This window comes from Rhinatrema bivittatum, chromosome 1 (genome assembly GCF_901001135.1).
Source record: "Rhinatrema bivittatum chromosome 1, aRhiBiv1.1, whole genome shotgun sequence".
NCBI lineage: Eukaryota > Metazoa > Chordata > Amphibia > Gymnophiona > Rhinatrematidae > Rhinatrema > Rhinatrema bivittatum.
In genome coordinates this window covers 56,445,541-56,460,310 of record NC_042615.1, presented here as the reverse complement: position 1 = coordinate 56,460,310, position 14,770 = coordinate 56,445,541, and the positions used below count along the sequence as shown (strand labels likewise).

The 14,770-nt window shown below is 42.5% G+C and overlaps 1 protein-coding gene across 5 annotated transcripts in view; it reads left to right on the top strand.

The window, feature by feature from the left end:
* Window positions 1–14,770, top strand: part of SH3D19 (SH3 domain containing 19) — a 247,586-nt gene that overhangs the window by 167,125 nt on the left and 65,691 nt on the right. The gene's annotated exons all lie outside the window — the stretch shown is intronic.

The following is a 14,770-nucleotide window of genomic DNA, read 5'->3' as shown; positions in this document are numbered from 1 at the left end:
GTGGAAGATTGGAGGATGGCTGAGAGAGAGTTTTTAGGAGACCAGACTGCTGGAGTGAGGGGATGAGGATATGGAGGTAAGGAGACCATTATAAGGGGGGGATAAGAGTGAGACTGCTGATAATGGGGGGGGGGGGTCTGGGGTTGAGAGAAACTGCTGAGGACATTTGAGATCTAGACTGCTGGAGAGAAGGGGGAAATGTGAAACTGTTCGGGATAGGAGAGGGGGAGCTGAGTGAGTGTGAGGCTGCTCAGCATGAGGGTAGTAGTTTGGGGTGAAAGTGAAACTACTGGGAATGGTGGAGAGAAGGGGGGCTGTGGAACAAAACTGCTAGGGACGGGGGAAGAGAGAGAAACTGATGGGTAAGCGTGGAAAGAGGGGATTGAGAGGAGACCGAAACTACTGGGGAAGAGAAGATTTAGGATAGCCTGAAAACCCGACCGGCTTGTGGCACTTGAGGACCAAAGCTGCCTACCCCCAACTTAAATCTTGGCATACCATTTCAGAAAGGTTGTCTATCGCCGCCTTAATTCCTTCTGTGCTCTGTCAGGGGTGTACTGTACCTTGGTAGGCTCTAGAGAGAGATCAGGAGTCACTGTCCCCAGAACAAGCTCTGCAGGTATTGAGGAATACAACTCTCTATCCAAAGGCTACTTTTATCTCTTGAGGGACCCTCCCGCATTTACACACCACTGTAGTAATAATGGTGTGTAAATATGGGAGTGCATAGTGCTGTGCATCTGTAGGAGGTTATATACTGCTCTGTAATAGCCCCTTGCCCTGCACTAAAACGGAATATGCAATGCTGTGTAATAGCACTGCACTCCCATGCAACAGGATGTGCAACACTGTGCCCCCTCCCCCTTGCCATGGCAGGTATGCAACACTATGTCTTAGCACTGTGCCCTTGTATTTATTTATTTAAAACATTTCTATACCACCTATCAGCATTTCTAAGCGGGGGAACAATTTAAACAACCATAAAATGCTAGAATGCAAAAAAAAATATAACATAAAATCATAATCAACTGATAAAATATCATAAAAACATGCCAGAAACTGACTTAATACATGAAACATGAACACCACAAGCTCTTTAGAAAGTTGTCTAAAAGTTAACTCTGAAAAGACTTATTACAGTACTGTCATTTTACCTGATAGCATGAGATAACACATCATTATAAGCTCAATCTCTCCATGGTCCAATTCGGCAAATGCCTGATGAAACAGATGCGCCTTTACCAGTTTCTTAAATTTTAGGGGAGAGGGGGACATAAATGTAGTCTACTCTTTATCAACTAGCTTTAAATTTTAATGTAATACTTTTCCTTCCTGCTGTAGCATTTTCTTCACCCAATTTTTGCTTAGCTAGCATAACACCCCATCACTGATATTTACAGAGTGCACCACTTTGTTTCTGTGACTAGACTCTGAATAAACAAATAAATTAAACAAATAGGTACCTTTCAACTACCGGTTAATTCAGAGCCTGAGAAACGGCTTTGACAACTTTGAAAGATCTAAATATTGGGTCATATGCACAAAGCATTTTTATCATAGATAAAAAGTAGGAGAACCTCCTTAGTATTTATTTATTTATTTTTAATTTTTATATACCGGAATTCCTGTATGCAATACAAATCAGTCCGGTTTACAAGTAACGAAAAGGTTGCCCTGGTCTGGTAGATTAGACTGGGGTTTTTTTACATAGAACATAGAACAATAACAATCAACTATTGAACATTATTACAAGGAACAGTGAAAGTAACAATAGTATTTAACAAACATATAATATTATTATAACATTATTCGTGTTCACGTTTTACAAGGAACTTTGGTAGCGTAAATAGTCTGCAAGTAATCGGTTAAATAATATAATATGAAAGGATGACTTAAATAAATAGATATTGTGAATAATCAAGTCCGTGTATGAAATTGAGTGTCAATGTGTTTGTGACACCTTGCAATGGTTGGATCTGAAAGACAGGAGGAGGTGCCTAGTTTCACTCTGGGAATTGGAATGCTTGCCTGAAGAGCCAGGTTTTTAACCTTTTTTTGAACTCTGGTAGATTGGGTTCGAGTCTTATGTCTGGTGGGAGCGCATTCCATTGATGTGGTCCCGCAGTGGATAGTGCTCTTTTTCTTAACGTTGATTTGGCGGGAACTGCGACTAATGTGCCTTTGTAGGCACTTCTGATGGGTCTGGCCGATGATTGTAGACGAAGTTGGGTTTGTAGAGATATAGGTGCGACGTTATGAATTGTTTTATGGATAATGGTTAAGGTTTTATATATGATTCTCTGTTTGATGGGTAGCCAGTGGAGGTAGCTCAAGGTGGGGGTAATATGGTCTCTTCTATTAGTGTTAGTTAGGATTCTGGCTGCGGCGTTTTGTACCATCTGTAGGGGTTTGATGCTGTTGGAGGGGAGGCCCAGTAAGATTGAGTTGCAGTAATCAAGTTTCGAAAAAATAATGGATTGAAGAACGAGGCGAAAGTCATTGAAGTGAAGGAGTGGCTTTAGCTTCTTTAGGACCTGTAGTTTAAAGAAGCAGTCCTTGGTGGTTGTGTTTATGAATTTTTTAAGGTTAAGTTGATTGTCAAGCCAAGTACCTAAATTCCTGACGTCTGCAGAGAGCTCCATGTTTAAAGATGTGGTTTGTGCCAGACTAGGTGGGTGGTTGTTCGGGTTTTGTGAGATTAGTAGCAGCTCTGTTTTGCTGGAGTTTAGAATCAGGTTTAGGCTGGAGAGTAGTTGTTTAATTGGTTTAAGACAATTCTCCCAGTAGACGAAGGTTTTTTGAATTGATTCTGTGATGGGGATTAGGATCTGGATGTCGTCTGCATAGAGGTAATGAGTAAGCTTGAGTTGAGATAGCAAATGGCAGAGGGGGAGGAGGTAAATGTTGAACAGGGTAGGGGAGAGGGATGAACCTTGTGGTACGCCTTGGTCTGATAGGATGGGGTCAGATTCCTTGTTGTTGATTCTGACCTTGTAAAACCTGTTGGATAGGAACGATTGGAACCAACAGAGGGCTGTGCCTTTGATTCCTATGTTTGATAGTTGTTCTAGGAGATGTGAGTGATTTACCGTGTCGAACGCTGAAGATAGGTCTAGTAGGACCAGTAAGAATGACTGTTTTTTCTCCAGGTTCAAAAGTAAATTATCAGTGAGGGAAAGCAGAAGGGACTCTGTGCTTCGAGATTTGCGAAATCCATATTGTGCCGGGGAAAGAATGTTGTGCTCCTCGAGGTATTCGGAAAGTTGTTTATTTACCGCTTTTTCCATCAGTTTGGAGATCAGGGGCAGGTTTGCAATGGGTCTGTAGTTGGCTGGGTCCATGGGTGATGCAGTTGGTTTTTTCAGTAGGGGTTTGAGGATTGCAAGTTTTAGCTGATTAGGAACTGTGCCCATGGCTAAGGAGGTATTGATGATTTCTGCAATAGGTTTTGCGACGGTGCTAGAGATGGCAGTGAGCAAATTAGTAGGGAGTGGGTCCGAGGGATGTGCCGATGGTTTAATTTTTTTAAGTAAGTTTTCAATCTCCATGGCTGATGTGGGCTCGAATGACTCTAGTCTAGAATTCAGAGTGAGTTGGTATGTGCTATGAGGTGTTGGAAGCGTTTGGTGGGTTGTAAGGGAGAGGGTGAGGTTTGAGATTTTTGTTTTGAAGTAGGTGGCTAGTTCGTTGGCCTTACTGAGCGCTAGGTGGTCTGGAATGGATGGTGGTGTTGGTTTGGTGAGTGATGAGACGTAGGAGAATAAAGCCTTCGAGTCGAAGATGAAGTTATGAATTCTTTTTGCATAGAAGTCCTTTTTTGTTTTGTGTATGGCGTTTCTGTAGGTGTTGAGGGTGGCTTTGTAGTCAAGTCTGGATGTGGGAGAAGGGTTGTTTCTCCAGCTTTGTTCTTTGTTTCGTAATTTCTGTTTCAGGGTGAGTGCCTAACACATTCTGTTTCAGTTGGCTTCAGTACATGGTTAAAAGATTCCTTAAACCCCCATACTGTACATGGGAGAGGTAAATTACTATTTCAAGCTTCATTATTACAAGCTATATATGAGTATGTTAACTGAAAGGGTTGTGCAGGGGAAAAAAATTCATTTTTTGGTTTGTTTTTGGGAGGATTTTTTCGTACGAATTTCGGTTCAGGGATTGCTTGATTCATTAAGCGATTTAAAAAAAAAACAACCCTAAAATGGCCAAAAATCCAAAATGAGCCCATCCTCTTAGAAAAACGCCGGAGCCAGAATTCCCCCAGCCCCCACTTACCCAGTCTGATGGGGATCTGCTGTCTTGGACTAGGCCGAAGTCTCCGTCTTGCGTAGGCCGAGGCTGCGGCAGATCGCTTTGGCCTAGTGCTAGGCCTGAAGCCTCGGGCTTGCATAGGCCAAGGCTTCGGCCTAACCCTTTACCGGTTTCCCAGACCCCCAGGCCTGATGTTGTGGCCCAGCTGGGAGGGCAAGTCCTGACGGGGGGCCTCGGCCTGAACATAAGCCCAATGCCGCGACCCAGAGGCCCAGTCCCGATGCCAGGGCCGTCGGGTCAAGGCGTCAGGCCTGGACCCGGGCTTAGACCCCAGTGTCGGAAACGGGCCTCCAGGTTGGGTCGCCACATGTCGAGACCCAGCTTTCGTCTGATACCCAACGAATTAGGTAAGGTTTTGTTTTATTATTTTAATTTTCAGGAGTTTCAGCCGAGGCCATGGTGACACCTCGTGCCTCCGCTGAGACCCTGGCATTGTGTTCAGGCCTAGGGCATGGTCCCTGCTTTGGGCCTCGGCCTAAGCACTAGGTGAGGCCCCAGCTTTGGGCCTGGGCCTAGGCCAAGGCACTGGCGTCATGCTTGAGCATAGGCTGTGCCCCCTGCTTTGGACAGTCTCTGCCACAGGTGAGGCCCCAGCTTTGCAACTAGACCTAGGCCCGAATCATTAGTTTAAAACGAAACGAACGAATAAGGTTTGTTTCATTCGGGGGGGGGGGGGGCCCCCCGAATCATTTTGCTTGTTGCCAAAATTCTGCTATGTACAGTTGTGTGCAAATGTTTAGGAACCCTTGTCAAATGTTATCTTTCACTGAATCTCTAAGTACGCAGAGACTGACACAATCTCTATGTGTAACGAAATTAAACACCAAAAAATAAATCTAATTTTTCCGTCGGCCAGTAGGGCTGAATTAGCCATGATACATGGGTGATGTCATCACATGGTGCTGAATGGACCCATCTCTAGCTCAGTAAAGCTTTTTTACTACTGAGCACATACTGGAGCTCCCGCCCACGTGCTGCTTCATGATCCCCTTTATATTTTTTTTATATCCAACCTTCTGCATAGACGTGTTCTCTGTCTCTTGTGTTTGTACCTTTCATGTTTCTGAAGTTCTTTACTTCAACTAACTCATTTCAGAGTTGCCTCTCTTTCTCAGCAGCCCCTCAAAAGCTTTTTTCAGTGGTACTAAAAAAAAAAAAAGAATAACTGTCTAGTTCCAAGAAGGCCATTTCCAGTAGCTTCAAGGACTAACTCTGTGGTTGAAAGAGATCCATCACTGATGGCCTCGATATTTGTTACCTATGGCCTGGTCTTATCCATAATTCAGCTAACTGCTATGACTGTGGTAGAATGTCAACAAGGTCCCATAGGAACAGGTCCTGTAAGATGGAGGAACTTCACAGGTTGGTCAGAAGTCAGAGATGTTCCTCTTCCTGGAGAGGGACTTCCTTGGGTTCCTTCCACACAGTTGAGCAGGAGTTCCTCAGGCAAAACTTGCCCAACTATGGTGTGGGGCTCCTGAACTCCTCAGTGCTTCCCCTTCCTTTTGGGGCTTGCTGGTGCAGAAGAAAAATAAGTGCCACTCAGAGCAATCTGCATCAAGGCATAAGTCGGCATGGAAGCAGGCGTCGATGCACCACCAGTCCTCAGCGCTCTTGGCACACTGGCAGTAGCTTCTAGGGATGTGCAGACCAAAAGTTTATGTTCATAAGTCCATAAGTTGAAAGGGGGGGGGGTCAATTTCGGTCAATATGGACATATGGAGAATTCCATAAGTTGAGTCTATGTCCATACGTGCAAATAAAAATTTAAACCCCTCACCCTCCTTAATCCCCCCCCCAAGACTTACCAAAACTCCCTGGTGGTCCAGCGGGCAGTCAGGACGCCATTTCTGAACTCCTTTGCGAGGAGCACGTGACGTCGGCGTCACGTCGGAGTGACGCGGCGTCACGTGCTCTTCGCAAAGGAGTTCAGAAATGGCGTCCTGATTCCCGCTAGACTACCAGGGAGTTGTGGTAAGTCTTGGGGGGGGGATTAAGGAGGGTGAGGAGTTTAAATTTTTATTTAGGATCAACAATCTCGATTTCCAACGTATTCAACATAGCTATGTTGAATAAGTTGGAAATCCGATCGTTTTCGCCTCATCACTTTTTTAAGTTAAAAAAAAAAAAAAAGTTGCGTTTTACATTTAAGTTCAAAACAAATGCACACCCCTAGTAGCTTCTGGCTCATGGATATCAATATGAGGGACATTCTCTTAAAGTGCCACAGCAGACTCAGTCCAAGACGGGTCTGATTTTTGACAAGTCTCAATCCTCAGAACTCTACCCTTCTGGTAGCAGGATGAATTCATCTATTTCTTGAAGAATAAAGGAAGATCACCAAGGACATTTGGGTTCTCAAAATTGTGGAGTCTGGGTGCCATTTGCACTCAACCCAGCTCTTTATTGAGGTGGAGTTGCTTCTCAACCAGTGGGCAGTAGAATGCCTCTCCCACTCAAAGACCATAGCAAGGGGTTCTAGTTCCACTATTTTCTTATCTCCAAGAAACCCCTGGGATTGAGACACATCCTGGATTTACAAAGTCTGAAAAAGAATCTGTTACAGGAGAAGTTAAAAAAATAAACTCCCTCCACACCATCCTGCCCTTGGATGTGTGCCCTAGATCTGAAAGATGATTATGCTCACATACCCATTCATCAGTATCTTTGGAAATATCTCAAGTTCACGATGGATTCATCTCACTATCATTACAAGGTTCTTTGCTTCAGGCTCTCGGCAGCCCTGAAGGGTCTTCATGAAGTGCCTAGCAGTAGAGGCAGCACACCTTCATTGCCAGGGGATTTGTCTTTCCTTACCTGAATAATTGGCTAGTGATGGGACCTTTGCAGAAGACAATCCAGCTCCTTCAGTCACTAGGGTTTATAATCAACTTTGCCAAGTGAAACCTAGTTTACACCCAGACAACCAAGTTCAGTGGGACATGGATAGACTGGAGGAAAAGGCATTCCTTCCATCAGATTGGGAATCCAGGCTGGTGGAAGCAATAGGCAGGTCTGGAGGCGGCACCAGCATGGCCTCTCCTTCCTCCCACCAATGCAGCCTGGAAGAGGAAGCGGTAGGCCCGCATGGGCGGGAATAAGGAGAGACCATGCAGTTGGGGCCAGAAGCAGAAAAAAGAACAGCACATATCCTGGGCCATCACAGGAAAAGGCAGCATTGACCCACATGGTATTGAAGCACAGGAGGAGCTACATTAGCAACAGCGTTCCCCTACCACCTTCCCCCATACACAAACACTTATACGTGCAGGAAACAGTGCAGCATCAGCCCCCGCGGAGACTGGAGGAGGCGGCTGCTGCTGAATTTGTGCTTGTGATGAGGAGGGGGCAAAAGTGAGCATGTCTGTGTGTGAGAGAGCATGTTCTGTGATTGAGCATGTGTGGATATATATGAGAGGAGAAAGATTGTGAGCAACAGCCCCTTTCCTCTCCTCTGCTAATCCCCGATACTCTCAAGGCATCTGGAAATCAAAAGATCCCAGGTACGGACTGCAGGGGTTTATCCTTTTTAAGTTTTAAATATTGGGTGGTGGTTGTGTCTACTATTTTGAAATATTTTATTGGTCTTTGGGAAATGTATATGAGTTTTAAATTATTGGATATTGTTCGTTTTGTCAGCTGTTTTTATTATTATGGTTTTACTTCTCGATTTATATTTCCTGATTTTGTTTGATATTTTATGAGAAATTGTCATGTTTCTGTATTTCCATTGTTGCACTGCATACATAGTCTGTCTTGCAGACAAAAAAATGGACTGTAAACTGCATGTTTGTATTACTACTTTATGGTCACTTTATTCTGCATTTGGTGAGGGTCTGTTTGTATTTTGTATATGTGACTGAGTAGACGTATTTTGCTAACGAATTTGTTTTTATAAGCAATGAAAAGTAACAAGGTGTTGATTTGAACACTGCAGTCTCTGCTAGCTGCATTGTACAAATCAGTTCCTTTTCATTGCTTAAAAGGACTAAAATTCTTTAGTGATGTCAATTTTACAATGAATACCTTTGAATGTGTCTGTAACACCATCCCCTAATCCCAACCCTCCTCCCGAAAACCCACCCAGATTCAAAGTGCCCCTCTACGGAGGTACCTATATATATAGAGTGTCAGACTGACCCTAATACAGAGTCTCTCTCTTCCCCCCCCTCCCCCATGTTCATGACGCCTGCACCTCATGAGGACCCATGGCAAAGTTACGCAGGTAACATACGCATGTTGCCTTTGCAAAATTTGTAGTTATGTATGTCGGTCTTGGGCCTGCCCCACCTCTTTATTCTGTACACACGCCCTTCCCAGCTTCTTAAAATTCATGTTGCTCAGGCGTGGCCCACATACACACGTATGTGGCTGTTTTTGCACAAGCAACACTTTTAAAATATACCTCTTAGCTGCTTAGAGGAGCCCATGATTGTTGAACGTAGACAAAACTTCAATAGGAGTATTTATTAAACCATGGAATTGTCTTCACCTGACTAACTGAAGGCCTAAAGAGTCAATCAACATTTTGGGCTTTATTAACTTGTTTTTAAAAAGTAGTAATCAACTGGAAGGGTGCCCGAACTTTTGCACTTGCCATAAGAACATAAGAAAATGCCATACTGGGTCAGACCAAGGGTCCATCAAGCTCAGCATCCTGTTTCCAACCGTGGCCAATCCAGGTCACAAGAACCTGGCAAGTACCCAAAAACTAAGTCTATTCCATGTAACCATTGCTTATGGCAGTGGCTATTCTGTAAGTGAACTTAATAGCAGGTAATGGACTTCTCCTCCAAGAACTTATCCAATCCTTTTTTAAACACAGCTATACTAACTGCACTAACCACATTCGCTGGCAAGAAATTCCAGAGTTTAATTGTGCGTTGAGTAAAAAAGAACTTTCTCCGATTAGTTTTAAATGTGCCCCATGCTAACTTCATGGAGTGCCCCCTAGTCTTTCTACTATCCGATAGAGTAAATAACCGATTCACATCTACCCGTTCTAGACCTCTCATGATTTTAAACACCTCTATCATATCCCCCCTCAGTCGTCTCTTCTCCAAGCTGAAAAGTCCTAACCTCTTTAGTCTTTCCTCATAGGGGAGTTGTTCCATTCCCCTTATCATTTTGGTAGCCCTTCTCTGTACCTTCTCCATCGCAATTATATCTTTTTTGAGATGCGGCGACCAGAATTGTACACAGTATTCAAGGTGCGGTCTCACCATGGAGCGATACAGAGGCATTATGACATTTTCCGTTTTATTCACCATTCCTTTTCTAATAATTCCCAACATGTTTGTTTTTTATTATTTTCAGACTGTTAAAATCAGCAAATAGTAATTTTGCTTAAAGATATATTTATCTTTGTACCATGTAGAGGTTGTCAGTTTCTGTTCATGTAGAGATTCATTGAAACATACAGTTTCACCGTGGATGCCTAATCTTTTGCATACTATTGTAATAATTCAAATAGCATTAAAATGGAGTTACATTAACAATTCAAGAAAGCATAGAACCTTAGATTCGTACATGTGAGGGTAAAGTCTGAGACTGGGTAGGCCATACAGTATTTGTGTCAGTTATACTGTGTAGCTGGCTAGGTTGAAAAAAAAGTTAGTCTATTGAGTATGACAACAGTAAATGAATTTAAAAGGTCATGAGATAAATATTGCGGATCCCTAAAGGCCTGAGGTTGGTATTGAAGAAAAGAGGTAACCTATATTAATTTCAGGTGTGGCATTTCTGCATGAGAGTAACCTGCACGGTGCGGCAGTTACTGCCTTTAACACAACGCATGGGGGTAAGCTGCATGAAGCAGCAGTTACTACTATAAACCATTTGCTGGGCAGACTGGATGGATCATTATTGCTATGTTACTATGTATGCTATGTTATGCGTCTAATCTTCTGATTGCCTACTAGATATCCCTGTGTAGTAATCAGAGTGAAATAAAAACTACATTTGTAGGCATGTTTTACAGCAATGGGAAAGATTCCTTCCTGATCCCATGTGGAGTGTTCGGCTCAGAATCTGTGAATTAGCCCTCTCCTTTAGTTACTGTTGTTGTTAAGTCTTAAAAAAACATGTAGGAGACAGAGGAAGCCAGTGCTCTGTGTGCATTCAGGATATGTTCTGCTAAGTATTGTCTTGCACTCAAGGATAACCAGGGTATAGTAATGTGCAACAGTTAAACCATTAATGGCCCAAATAAGCATCATATCGTGAAGAAACTGGTCTGAAGGGGCCATCTTAGATTACCACTTCCATTCTGCAGAAAGAGCCCAGGTTATTTTCTTTCAAGTGTAAATTGTAAACTAAGATTGCCGCCTTGCAGAGGCCTTTCCAGGCCATTTGTTTTCTGTTGCGCTAAAAAGACTCCCTAGTATATAACTTGATACTCAGTCATGCGTCATCCCCTGCCATGCTTCTTTAGTCAAAGCCTACTTCATCATCTCAAACGGTGTTCATGCTAATTAAATGTGCTTCCTCAAGGAATCAACACACCCTGACTTGTGACTTTTAATTCCCGGTCAAATCAGCCCACCTTGTGTGGCCTGTGGCATTCAGCGAGGAGGGTTCTAGCTTTTCTGGGACTGGAGAGCAGCAAGGTCTGCATACTGGCTCCTGCCAAGTACTCTCACTGTGACCTTTTTGGCTGCTCTTATTCTTTCCTTGTTCCAGTAAATTTTATAAGGTTCCCTTGGGGGGAGGAGGGGGCGGGAAGATTTACATTATATTTATAATTTTCAGTGTGAAAGTATCTACAAAAAATGACTGCTGTTTTCCTTGGCTCAGATTTCCAAGGCTGGCAAATAGTTTGGATGCATGAAGTGCTGATAGCTGTTTTCATTAAATTGACTTTTTCGTGAACTGATGAAAAATCATTTTATAGTACAGAAGGATAAATGAAGCCATGTTGCTGTTATCCCTTTAATCCAGCATTTGGTTTTTTTCCCAGTATGCCTAATTAATTTGAGAAGAAAATAATACTCCAGCAGATGATCTAAGCTCTTAGATTGTATTAATTGATTCCGCTAGCACGTAATCTGAACTACTTAAAACCCACAATTCCACTATAGGAATGTTTCAAGCCTTGCAGTGCTCAACTGAGTATCTAGTGTTAAAGGATAGATAGTTTGATCTCACCCTTCATGCTCTTGGTTATCAGCAGGTGTATATAAAATTTTTGCTGATGGTGGAGCGTGTGATTGCAGTGTGTGAGTGAGTGAGATTTGTTTGGGGGGGGGAGGGGGGGTTGGCATTGCACTTATAGTGGTTAAAACTCAAGAGTTGTGGTTCTGTTCCCATCTCAACCACTCACTGTGACCTTGAACACCCTCCTCTCAATGTAATCGTAGAAATTGTAACCATGGAGATTCTTTTATATGTAACTTTATACTAGTGATGTCCGAGTAGTTTTAGATGAGATTTTTTTATTTTTTTTATTTTGCGGTAAGTGTTCAAAATATGTTTAGAAAATAATTTACAGGAAGTCCTCAGCCTAAGGAAATTTGAGTAACAATTTGAAGTACAGTTTTTTAAATTGACACCCACTATAGAACTTAAAATTTGTTTAGACTTTAAGATGTCTGAGTGTCTTCAAGCAGGTGGGGCCCTGCCTAAATTGTCAGCGGGAATATAGTGCTGGGGACTTTCTCTTCTTGGAACAATGTCACTGCAATGTCCTATAGAAAAGCCTTGGCACTTTCCTCTTCAGACCCACAACAAAAAAATGTAATGCTTTAAAATATGTGCCTGCTGTATATATGGTACTAAATTCTGGTTTATTTTGGTGAAAATAAGGTATAGAATAGACCACATCACTCCAATCCTTAGAGACTTACATTGGCTCCCCGTCCCCTCTAGAATACTCCACAAAGCCCTCACAATAATCCACAAATCCCTTCACGATCAAAACTCTCACTGGCTTAATGGCTCCCTACAATATAATTCCTCCAGTAGACCAACTAGATCTGCCTACAAAGGCTCCTTGTCTACTCCCTCGCATAAACTGACTCAGCTTAGCTCCACCAAAGATCGCGCTCTCTCCAGAGCGGGCCCAAAGATCTGGAATTCAATGCCACCCGATCTACGCCAAAAACAATGCATCAAAATGTTAAAAAAAAAACTAAAAACTTGGCTGTTCAAATGGGCCTATAACTAACTTCAACCTCCATCCCACTGTCAAAATCATACCTCAACCTTCCCCTCCTCCCCCTTACCCCGCGACTCATTCCTTCAAGAGCTACCTCCCTCTTACCCTCGTCAAACCTACTTCTATTTATTGGTTAAATTACCTAGTTATGCCGAAACTATCTAGTTACGTTATATGATCTACATCTATCTATTGGTTTTCCTATCTGCTACTCTCTTCACCTAGGTCCGCTTGACCCTCTAATACTCCCCTCTTGTTCGTTTTGACCCCTTGTTAATTGTAACTTTATAAATCAATTTCTCAACTTCGCTGGTTTATCCCCGTTGATCTGTAAACAGATGTGATTATGTCTATGAATGTCTGTATATAAAAGTTATAAATAAATAAATATTGGGCCTTAGTGCTGTCCCAATCCCACTATTATAATATTTTTTCTTATGGGACAGTTAATTCCAACAAAAAATGCAGTTTTCAGGAGCCAATTGTGTTCTAAATCTGAGTAGTTCTTGATTCTGCTCTTGAGAGACTTCTATATGGAACAGTAGTTACAATCCTAAACAGAAGGTAGGGGGGTAACCTGCACAGAATGGCAAATATTTTGCTGGGCAGACTGGCAGGGGCCATTTTGAACTTTTTCTACCATTATTTACTATATTACTATAATGGTGTCCGGATTAGCCATACTTAAATCAGGACAGAACCTGCTTGGATTTGCAGGTCCAAGTTGACTTGCCCATCCCTACTTCATATACTGTTGCCACTGTGTAAATTAATACCTTAAGCAATAAAACAGGCTAGTGCATATCAGCATAAGAGATGAGACATCTGCTAATAAGCCCAAGAATGCACACAGAAAGCGAACAGTTGATTCCACAATGACCTTTATTTTTTATTGGCAATGATAGTGTTTTACTATTGCTGAAGACTAGGCACATCCATATACTATAGCTGCAGTCTTCCCTGAAGAATAAAAATTCAGTCCACACACAGAGATGGTTGAGGGAGAGGTCTCTGCACACCCATATTCCTATTCTGGTTTTGATGGCTTAACCACAAAAAATAAATGTAACCAACTAGGACCTAGATTCACCAAAATGTTATAAATGTAGTGGAAATAATGTCCATGATTAAAAAAACAAAAAAAAAAACTGGTTAGGAAAATTGCAGTTACTGCGTCACATACAAAAATATCACAGCTCATGGAACATTATGGCATTGCACATTATTTGTTTTTAGCGCACACAGTATATTACCGCAGGTCATAACACACCCAGGTCATAACACACCCGCAGCTATCACTGTGGGGGGGGGGGAGTAGGGAGGGAGAGAGCGCGCCTCTGTATAGAGTCAGTGTGACATACACTATATATATATATATATATATATATATAACACTGTAAAAGTGTACTCTTTCAACTCGGGGTGGGGTGCTTTTACATACCCAGAGGAGTTAACTGCAAATTAGATATTACTGATGAATTTCTATCATTTGAATCAATGAAAGGTACCAACAAGAATAGTTGATTTGTACATCCCACTTGCATACTCACTGTAGAATTCGCAGCATTGCGATATTTATCACGTGCGATAAGCCCCTATCGTAACTTGAAAAATGAGAATTGCTATTTGAATGTTAATTTTACATACCTGTTTCACTCTGCGTAAAGTTCGTTTTCATTTGTTCTTTGAATAGTGAAAGTTAGATGTTTGTTAAAAATAGATGAAAAGAGATGGCCTGGTATCTTAGTGATAATGCTGTTTCAGTACCATGATGAAGGAACTTGGATTTGATTCCTGGGTCGGGTATTCCCCTCCCTGGGTCAGCGGGGGCTGGGGATATTATGGAAGCAGTGTTCATACCCCTTGATGGGGAGTCATAGACATTGCACAATGATGACACTTAGTAGCTGTATTTAAAGCCTGTAATAGCTTTCCAGAGGGGAGCCCTAGTGAATGGCCTCCAGCCTAAGACCTTTGCAGCAATGACTGGATCAAAGTAAGCTGAGAAGGGAAATAAAATTGAGGGGAAAAATCCACGAGTAGTTGTGAATGAAGGCTCATGGTGCCAGTTCTCCGCTCTGGCTTCGATTAAGCTGTGGGAAGCCCAAAGGAACAGGAGGAAACTGGCGGGTCAAAACAAATAGGAGAAAAACCTGTGAGTGTTGGCACCATGGGTTTCCTCAAGTGTGAGGAGACATCTGCCTCTAATTTCTACAGATTAACAGGACTGTTTGAGTCCCCAAATGCACTGTGAAGCAACCAGCTCGGATCCAGTCAGTCTATGACGAGTTGGAGCTAACCCAGTGTGAG